At 34.3% G+C, this 10,493-nt stretch overlaps 1 long non-coding RNA gene across 6 annotated transcripts; it reads right to left on the minus strand.

Moving 5' to 3' along the window:
• Positions 1-7,164: 7,164 nt before the first annotated feature.
• LOC139885698 (uncharacterized) lies at positions 7,165-9,894 on the minus strand. Of its 6 annotated transcripts, XR_011772051.1 has the most exons (6): positions 9,116-9,894; positions 8,515-8,792; positions 8,362-8,409; positions 7,690-7,753; positions 7,463-7,573; positions 7,165-7,305 (listed from the first exon to the last, which is right to left on the minus strand). It is a non-coding gene; the product is annotated as an uncharacterized lncRNA (long non-coding RNA). The 6 variants fall into 6 exon arrangements; XR_011772050.1 differs by having other exon boundaries at positions 7,690-8,792; positions 9,116-9,199; positions 9,588-9,894; XR_011772049.1 differs by having other exon boundaries at positions 7,690-8,648; positions 8,762-8,792.
• Positions 9,895-10,493: the final 599 nt, after the last annotated feature.

A 10,493-nucleotide genomic window follows, 5' to 3' on the forward strand; every position in this document is an offset into this window, starting at 1 on the left:
AGCGTTACACTGACAGAATTTCGACTTACACCCTTACAACATTCGCTAACATACCCTTATTATTAGAATTATAATTAAAATTAAAATATAAATTATAAATATATATATATATTTTACGATATAGATAGAGAGATGGATGGATATATTGTGTTTTTTTGCGATCAGAATTCGTTTGCTTTTATAGGGATTTTCAAAACTTGGGGCTCTGTGACTCGCGGCATTTTTGGCCTTCAAACTCCGCGAGTCGCGGAGATTGAAATTACAGCTCAGTCCCTTTTGGAGTCTTTCTTGCCGACGGTTTTAAATATAAATATAATATATTAAATAATTATAAGAATTATTTAAATATTATATTATATTTATGTGCATAGTTGACTTGTAATTTTTAGTCCGTTGCGTCGAGCGTTGAGAGTTGACTCTGGTCCCGGTTCCGGATTTTCGAACGTCCTTGCGTACAATTTAATATCTTGTACTTCGCGTTTTGAATTTTGTACTCTTGTAATTTCGAGACGTTTCTTATCAATAATTGGAACCTCTTTGATTGTCTTTTGTACTTTTGAGCTTTTTGGTCGTTTGCGTCTTCAATTCGTCGAATCTGTCTTTTGTCTTCACCTTTTATTATTTAAACGAATATCACTTGTAAATAGAACAATTGCAACTAAAAGCTTGTCTTTCTTGAGGAATAATGCTATGAAATATATGTTCGTTTTTAGCATTATCAGCTGTCATTAGTAAATTCTTAATTATAAATATAATATAATATATAGTTTTCACGTACCTATATTTTTTTATCAATATGGGTATTCAATTTTTTTGAATTGACTAATCTCAGAGCGACTTCTCACTTTGCGAGCAGCTCGAGTCCTTATAGGCGAATCTCGTACATATATATATCCACATAGCTGAGGAACAAATTAATGAATGAAATATTGCACCAACCATCACATACTTTTTATTATTATTATTATTATTTGAAAAATCGTGCAACCGATGGAGCATTATAATGAAGAGCAACAACAACTTCAACCTAAAATCATTCTGAATCGACAGGTTTCTTATTATTATTATTTTTTTTTAAGGCAAGCTTGCATCAGCGTATCATTTATTTCAACGACACTCATCATTTGCACACACACGCGCGCTTTCGGGCAGGAAACCCGAACCACACTCTGAGGATCCGACCCTTAAACCATCCCGAGGGGCAGACGGGCCGGACCTTAGTCCCGGAGCGGGTCGGTAAAACCTTCCCTTTGGGCCACCTTCAAGGAATATATTTCAATTCCTAGAACGGATGATGAGGTTCGAACCCGAGACCTCTAGCCCTGCGAGTACACAAGTGTAACTGCGGTACCGCTGGACCGAAGATCCGTTGGTCGACAGGTTTCTTATTTCATATGTTTTCTCACTTGGGTGCATGGACTAAGTTCAGAGATATATACATTAAATTATATTTATATTATATATATGCCTAATAAATGAATAATTGCATGCATATGGTTTCAACTACTAAAGGATTATGTACGTATTGACTGTAAATTTAACCTGATCTTTGTGAAATACAAATTAAAGTTTATTAAGTATATGTACTAATGTACATGAACATCTTATGGATAATTTGCTTTTATGTGTCATACAAATATTTTCCATATTTTGATGAGTATCAGATTAAATTTGGTTTGGTATGATTAGCTAAGATTAAACCTATTTCTAACTCGTTTTATCTTTCAAACTAACTAATTACCATATACGGAGTATCTTTTATTTTATTTTGTGTAGGAAGGTGGTGGTCCACTTGGATTGAAGTTAAGGAAGTCACCATCTCTAGCCAATATGATTGAAACAATTTTGATCCAAGAGAATCAACAGAAGAAGGAGGAATATGTGTCTCAAAAATCATGTTCTAAGAAGTTGAAGTCTTCACATATTCCTGCTCTCTCTTTACAAATTGGTTCTTGGAAGGTATGTCAGCACAAACCTAATTTTTTCAATTATTTGTTGAACCTATATATTCTATAACTAAACATAATTAATAAATTTTAAAGTCAAACACACACTAATATCGGGACGACATTCTCCTACCTTTCGGGACAAAATGTCGTCTCAGATGACCTTTCAAGACAACATGTCCTCTCCAATATGTCGTCCAGAATACTTCGTCCTGGAAAGTGTCGTCCCGGTTTAATTAGTTATTTTCTTATAGGCCAATGGCCCTTGGTAACTTACATAAAATAATTACGCTTTCAATTTCGAGCAGTGGGAATCAGCGAATGAAGGAGACCTAGTAGCGAAAATATACTATGCAAAGAAGAAATTGGTGTGGGAATTTCTCTTTGGATCTCTAAAAAGGAAGATAGAAATATCATGGTCTGAAATTTCTGCCATTAACTACTCCTCCGTAAGTGAAGGGGATAACGGACATCTTCAAATCGAGGTGGTTTTCACCATTTTCTTCTGATATCGAATGCTCAACTAATTGTTGGGGGTGACCTTCACCCCTTCCCACATCGGTTGGAGAGGCAAAAACAAAGGCCCATATATGTGGCTTGATACCTCTTCCTCACATGACGCGTTTTGAACCCGTGAGGGCAGTTGAGTCGCTGGTGGCTCGCTGTTCCCAAAGCGGACAATATTCTGTGGTGATCCTGGCTTCTGTCTCCGTTGCCATCAACTGGTATCAGAGCCGGGGTTACCACACCGATGTTGGGGGGGGGGGGGGGATTGTTGGGGGTGACCTTCACCCCTTTCCCACATCGGTTGGAGAGGCAAAAACAAAGGCCCATATATGTGGCTTGATACCTCTTCCTCACAGGACGCGTTTTAAACCCGTGAGGGCAGTTGAGTCGCTGGTGGCTCGCTGTTCCCAAAGCGGACAATATTCTGTGGTGGTCCTGGCTTCTGTCTCCGTTGCCATCACTAATTTGTAGCTTTGTATTACTGATTAAACTCGTTAATGTTTCAAGTACAGTTGAACGAACCACCGCAGTTTGGACAAGAGATAAATAGCCAACCCGGAAAACATGCTCAATGGACAAGCATGAAGGATTTTACTAGTGACAAGCTCTTACTTATAGGTACATTACTTCAACTTCTTATAAAATCATAATATAATGCTGCATGCTTTAACCATATAAACCTCTGATCTTTCAGGCAACATAAAGCAGAATTTTTACCAGGATTTCTTGATAAGCACCTTCAGAAGCTTTTGCAATGCGACAACCGACTACTTCATCTAATTCGTCAACCTTTCCTTATATATAACTATCCGTTGTTTCCCACCGCATACTTCAACTTCTCACATAACCAAAATGTCAATTTTGGATGTTCTTCATCAGGTCCCACGTTACCATCGTCAGGTATAAATGTTTATAACTCAAATCATAATTAATTAGTCAGATCGATTTGTTGGGTGCAAATCAGTGTACCACATCGTAAATTGAAAAAATAATAATGTCGTTATATAAGCTTGTAAGCTGCCCTCTCTATCACCAGTTGTTTTTAGAGTATACTAGTTGTAACCCTAGTAGATTTATATGTTAGACATGTTGTTGGACTAAATGATCTGTCTAACACGATTATATAATAAATTTTAATAGCTCTAGATTCGATGGTTTCAAGAGAAAATCAAAAGTTTGGTGACGGATGTGAAAAAAGTGATACACACCAGGGTACTTATTCATTCATACCCACTGAAGAAGAAGGCTATTTCCCATCATACCATGGTCAACCAGAATCCATGATTCTTGATCCTCAGGTGGAATTATTACTTTACAATGACCAAAGCCTTGTGGATATTGAAACATATTCTAATTGTAATCCGTTATATCATGAACGCCAAGTGGAAGAAAATTGTTATCAGATTAACGGGATGGATCAGTTCGGAAATGTAAATAATATGTATGATACCAACTATGGTGGTAGTGTTTTGGATTATATAGGTGAAGGTGATGGAATTTGCAATGTCCATCCGTCATGGGTCAACGGTGAGCTATGATTCAAGAACCTGATTCTTACTTAGCTGATCAAGTTGATAGTTATTGCCAAGAACAAGTGCTGTTACAGAACAAAAAACTTAAGAAATATGACCTACTAGATGAAGGCCAAAACTGCAACTCCTAATTGTAAATTGAACTATGATGTTGAATCAAAGTATTACGGAGTAAAATTTATTGAATGGATACGTGTTTGAAATGTATTCCGTTTAAGTTCATTTATGTGTGTTAATCAATGTCATTTTAATCTATTGTGATACCCTTTTTTTTTTATATAGAAAAGTGGACCTTTATTAATAACCACCTTCACCCCCTAACTAGAAGCTGAGGAATTGTACAATTTTGGTGTGTTTATGGATAATATGACGGATGATGATACGCCTATTAAGCATAAATCATGAGGCCGCTTCCAACCTTTTCCTCGGAATCTAAGTTCTACAATTTTCTCTCAATTAAGTTTCAATTTTCAGTCCTGTTTATCAACATCAATCATCTTTTCGTATTTTTCTGTCTATTTTACCTTTTCAATTCCTAGGCTCAGGTCCATTTTGGCATGATCCTGATTTCAAGCTTCTCATTCGTTGTCTCTCGCCTCCTTTCTTCAAGGTTTCTCTAATTTCTGTCACAAGCAAGCTGAGATCGAGTGGTATGGGTGTTGTCGAGCTTCTTCTGATGTCATTTTTCTTTCAAGCCATTGGTGTACTCTTAGGGTTTAGATGCCCTGAATTAATTTTGGGATGACTTTATCGTACAAGCTGATCATCTTCTTCTTAGGCGTTTGGGCCCGTTGATGGTTGGTGCAAGGTGGGCTTAGGGCCTTTAATTTCGTTGGGCCTCATTTTAGGCTCCTTGTTATGCTTCTTGGGCTCCTAAGGTTGTCTTTGTTGGGATTAGTGTTCTATTTAGGTTTTTTGCCCGACATTCTTGTATTTTCGTCAATTTTTTTTGGGCTCTCAAGCCTCTTCCAATGTAATATGTTGTTTTTTCTTCATCGTTCCGATGAAGATTTAATATATATATTTCTTTTTCACCGTAAAAAAAAAACTAGAAGCTGAGGAGGAGAGGAACAACTACAATGGCGGAGATAAGGGAGAACATGATGGTGCTCGGCGAGCCTCAATAACCAAAGTTTAACTATTATATTCATTAATTTTATTTAAAGTTATATTACTTTGGGATGATTTAATGTTTGAAAAATACTCCGTAATTTGAAAAAAATTCTCGGTAATTGTTATGATTTTGTTTCTTTTATTCAGTAACATATAATATTTATCGACGCTATCGTTCAAAAGATGTGAGCCCCCTTCTCTTGAATTCCTGGCTTCGCCCCTAAACAACTAAACATTACAAAGACTTCATTAGCCAAAAATTCCATCTAAAATTACAAGAAAATCTACTACGGATCCAAATAAAAGAAACCATACAAATCGAATAAAAAATAAAGTCTTTCTTCAGTGTACGTGTTGTTTGCATATAAAACGCCATTCCGAAATCTCTAAATATTTCATAACAATGAAGTGATAATGACATAGATGATATCCTTTGATTTCGAAGACATTTGCAGCGAGTCGAACCAAACCATGCATCAATAATGACATATAAGACATTTTATTTTTTTGTAAGATAATGTTACACCCATTTAAAAATTAACAAAAATAATCTAAACTTAAAATAGGCTTGAAAGGTACTACGACCAATGGTCAATCAACTAAGTCGGAGTGTGAAGTTCGCATTAATCAAGGAAACAAACGCGAGTTCGTGTTCGAAGTAAATTTAGATTGCTGCTGATCGATGATCATTTCGCGATCGCGAGATTTGTAGAGGAAAGCATGTCGCGACTGCAAAAAAGGGCTTGGGCGGCCAGAACTGGAATGCAATTACAACTTTGTATTGTGTTTGAATTCGTCTTAGTTTAGCACGATAAACATATCCCATTGTAACATGTAACATGTGCACAAAAAATATTGTAAGTAATCTCTGGTTTATTCCCGTAGAGTAAACTATTTTCCGCGTTTTATTATAGGTCGTCGTTTTTATGCTTTTATTTATCGTTCTTGCTTTAGCTAGTTTGTTTGTCGATTGTGGGTGAAAGATTGGCATAAATCACTTGTCTTATTGGTCCTATAATCCTAACACTTGACACTTAGAAAAGGAACATATCAAATGAAGAGAACTATTTCAATTAAGTTGACTAAGGGATCGTATCCAAACAATTGATTGAGTATTCTTGAGATGACAATTAACTTAATTAAACAACTAAACGGAAAATGTTTTCTATGTTAAAGTTATTTATAGAGGAAATTTATTTGTGTTCATGTATATGCAGTATATCTGGATTATTTTGCAACTATTTTTAATCATCTCTAATTATCTTAACATGCAATGTTAATGAACTTTGAACCTGTAAATTTTTACGTAGATATGACAAATTAAGTAATATTCCTAAATGAAAAGTAGATCATGTTTTCCGGATTTAGCTTTTCTTTTGGAGATTATTTCATGGATTTTTTAATTCCAGCCACCCCTCCCACTCCAAATTAACAATTTTACAAAGATGTGATCCCACAAAAGTACCCCATGTATAACACAAACGATTGGAACAGGTGATCCACAAGTGATCCGGTTTGAGATTCCAATGATATTATTATGTATATGTTAACTTTAAAAAGGTAATCTCCTTTTATAAACTTGAAACTTTATTTATTCATATAATAAAACCTCTTTTAATATGTATGTCATCAAATATCTAAGCTTGAGTGAAATGAAATGTAGTTATTAACATTAAAATTATAATATTATATTAATTATGATATTCATAGTATAACAAAGTATAGTGGGAGTCAGTGGCGGGCCAAGAAATTTTTTCACCGGAGGCGAATTTTTTTTTTTTTAAATGTAAGATTTTTTTAAATTTTTTTTTTTTTGCCAAAATATGGAGATTTTTGGGCAAAATATAGAGTTTTTTGAACAAAATTTGAAGATTTTTGAGCAAAATACGAAGGTTTTGGGGCAAAATATGAATGTTTTTGGACAAAACAAGACTGAGGGGTACGCTCTACGCGGCTATGAGTTATTGATGGCTATTATTTAAACATAACGCTTGGCAAAGTATTATACGGTTCAAAATTTACCATCATACAGTTGATATTTCAATTGCTATTGTTAATGATTACTTCTTCATAGTTGTAAAAGGTTGCATCTTGCTATACCATTGAATCGAACATTTTGAAAGTCCCATGGCGTCTTTCGAGCAGGGATGATGCAACAACCTGATTCTTCTAGCCTGCTGAATTTCCTCTACCACCTCCTCCAATTTCTGACAAAAAGAAAATCAATTAAATTCAAAACAGGAAAAATTAATTAATAAACAAAAATTTAACCCTATTTATCACTAATCACTAATATCTAACGAAATAAAATCACAACAATTTTTTATTTTTTAGGGAAAAATAAGCATTGTACTTACAAGTTACCTGTTTTTCTGAGGTAAGTGATACCATTTATTGTTCATCAAGACCCTTCCCAATTCTCCGTACTCCATTTGCAGTCGTTCTAACTCTCGCATATACTTTTGGTGACACTCACTATACGTTTGGTAATACCATTCTAATTAACCAATATCACTCACAATTTTTGTAGTTATAACAGAAAATACACAAAATAGACATTCATTAATGGAAAATCAAATTAAAATTCTTACATGACAAAGGCCAGTAAACCAATTCAACATTTAAAGGTCCGTTTGAGTTTTATCGCTTCAAACCCTAAAAAAAATTAAGACGAATAAAAAGCAATTGAAGTAAAAATCAAACAATAAATACTCACAGAATCAACAACGAAAGCTAATTACGAAGAAGTGATGGCGGTCATTTGAGTTTTATCGCCTGAAACATTATATGTACTATTAACTTAACAAAGGGCACCATATGGTCTGATCATTATTATATGGTCCGATCACTAATGTGCCATCATCCATTGTCGCATCATAAACATTGTTGCCACATTTCCCACGGACAAAGATTATGGATACCGTTACATATGACCCATTACTTCATTCTAGTAATTCACACCAAGTGAAAAACACTAATCAACTTAAAGTACTAAATTTATCTATGTTATAAACTACAATAAACATAGTACAAATTCTACAACCAATAACGTGAAAATCTAGTAGCCAATGTGGCAATTTAAACCCAAAATGATAAAGAAAAGTGTAAACCACTACAAAGGCACCATGAAGCAGAAGGTAAGAAATTAATTGCTGAAATAAAAACACCCAAAAATGTAAAGCAGTAATAAATGGGGCAAAAAAGAAAAGCAAATAGAGAAAGGAAATGGAGATAGAGACACCTTTTTATACTGTTTTTCTCACCATTAAAGTCTTGAGTGAAGAAGAGGCCCATAACTCCAATGTTGCAACCTAAAAAAACAGAAGAATGTGTTTCAAATAAAAAAATATATATATAATTAATAAGGAATGATACAAACCTAAACCATTAAGCTAAAGTGAAAGATAGAGAGAAACATTTGAGTGCGAGAAACCATTGACGACGTCATAGATAACGGGATCAAAAGCTACTCAAAAGTTCCATTCATGGAGAATTTGAACCTGAATAATACCTCTATAAGAAACTTGAGTCTCCCGTTCTCTTTGACAATCTAAAATACATAACATTAGAGGAAGTTCGATAGACACAATTCGAGTAGAACTAACAAAATTGTGTTTAATAAGTTTCATGTGTTTAATACTTGCGAGCCCATAAGACCATTACCTGCATTCTCTATCCACCAATCTGTATCCATCTGAAATAATAAAGTAAAATACTTGATCATTTCAAGTTCTGAATACCAGAGTAAAAAACAGTCAACCAGTAAGTCAACATACAGAGACAATTCTAGATAACAGTAAAACAATGATATAGTTCTAAAAGAAAGGTACTTTTTTAATCAATCAACCCTCCTGACCCGCCCCATTTTGCCACCTATAGTCTAAACTAATTCCTACCAGTCTTTATTAAGAGCAACTTTACTAAGAAATCTTATATATACAGGCAATATCTACGCTAATGTCTTATATCTACTTATCAAGGTCAATTCTAAATCAACGCATGCTCATTTAATCGCACCTGAACTACTGAATTATCGGATGAAACTGCAGAGAACAGCTTTTGTGGAGGTTCTACTTGCTTTTAAGGTACAAATGTTGTCCCCTGCACCGCACAAACATAGTTGATGGTCCTTATTTACAACGGAACCGAATGTAAACCATTAAACTTTAGGTAACTACAATTGAAAGTTAAATGTTTGTAAATGGACACCTTTTAGCATAGCTAAACATTTACGAATATAGAAACGGTCAAATACAGTAGCAGTCATTAAAACACAACATTACAACACATAATCAAATTGACAAAGGACGCTTTCATCCACAAACCAAATCTCACGATTCACTTGCGGTGAGCACTAAATCCCATTAGTCAAAAATTACTGGCAAAATACAAAAATATCATGATCTAGAGCATTTGTCAATTGCTTTACAGTCACTTTAATTTATTATAAACAATTAGTAAAATCAATAATTTACAAAATCCTTCAAACCTTAACCATGAGATATAAACACATTATAACGATGCAGCAGTTGATGCAGCTCCTGTAAACAGAGATAACATATTACAACGAATCAGCTGTTGATAGTCACAAGAACAACCACATGCAACAATAAGAAGAAGAAACGAACAAACATAATACCAGGCAGACCCGTCCTGGGATACCTTCACTGTTGTTCAAACTTTTTAACCCAGTTTTTTGGTGGTTGCAAAAACTAAATATATAAATAATCCTTTTACAGCAAACATTAATTTTAAAGGCTATTTTCCAAACCCTAACCATATTCATAACCATAACACCAATTACAAGCCTTTTTTTAATTACTACAATAATTAATTCTTTTAAATCGAGAAATCTCCAACAGATTCACATAACAAACAAATCTAAAAAATACATAAAGATACAACACACACATTCCAGATTTTCAAATGCCTAAAAACATAACATGATAAGTAAATCATATCTAAATACCTTCACAAATATGATAATCCAAATGCAGGTAAATAACCAACGAATAGCATTAGAACATAAGATAAACAACCAAAATTATCTCAAGTACTCAAAACTAAAAAAAAAAAAGTACTTAATCTGTATACCTGCTAACCACAAGTAGCCAATAAAATTTCAATTAACAACACCAAATAACGAAACCTGCATTGCCTCATTAAAAACATAAAATCGTAAGCAAAGCTTCGATATGTTAAAAAAAAGTTAGAAAATCGCAACCTACAATAACCATCAAGAGTACAACCATAGATGTTTAAAAAACGCACCAAAAAAATACAAAAAATTAGAGGATTGGATAATAGTGTACCATTTACCAAACATGGAAGAAGACATCAGATTAGGGTTTGTGCCGGTGTTTGCGGTGTCGACTACAGTGGTGCCTTCATAAAT

Source organism: Rutidosis leptorrhynchoides, chromosome 1, assembly GCF_046630445.1.
Source record: "Rutidosis leptorrhynchoides isolate AG116_Rl617_1_P2 chromosome 1, CSIRO_AGI_Rlap_v1, whole genome shotgun sequence".
Taxonomy (NCBI): domain Eukaryota; kingdom Viridiplantae; phylum Streptophyta; class Magnoliopsida; order Asterales; family Asteraceae; genus Rutidosis; species Rutidosis leptorrhynchoides.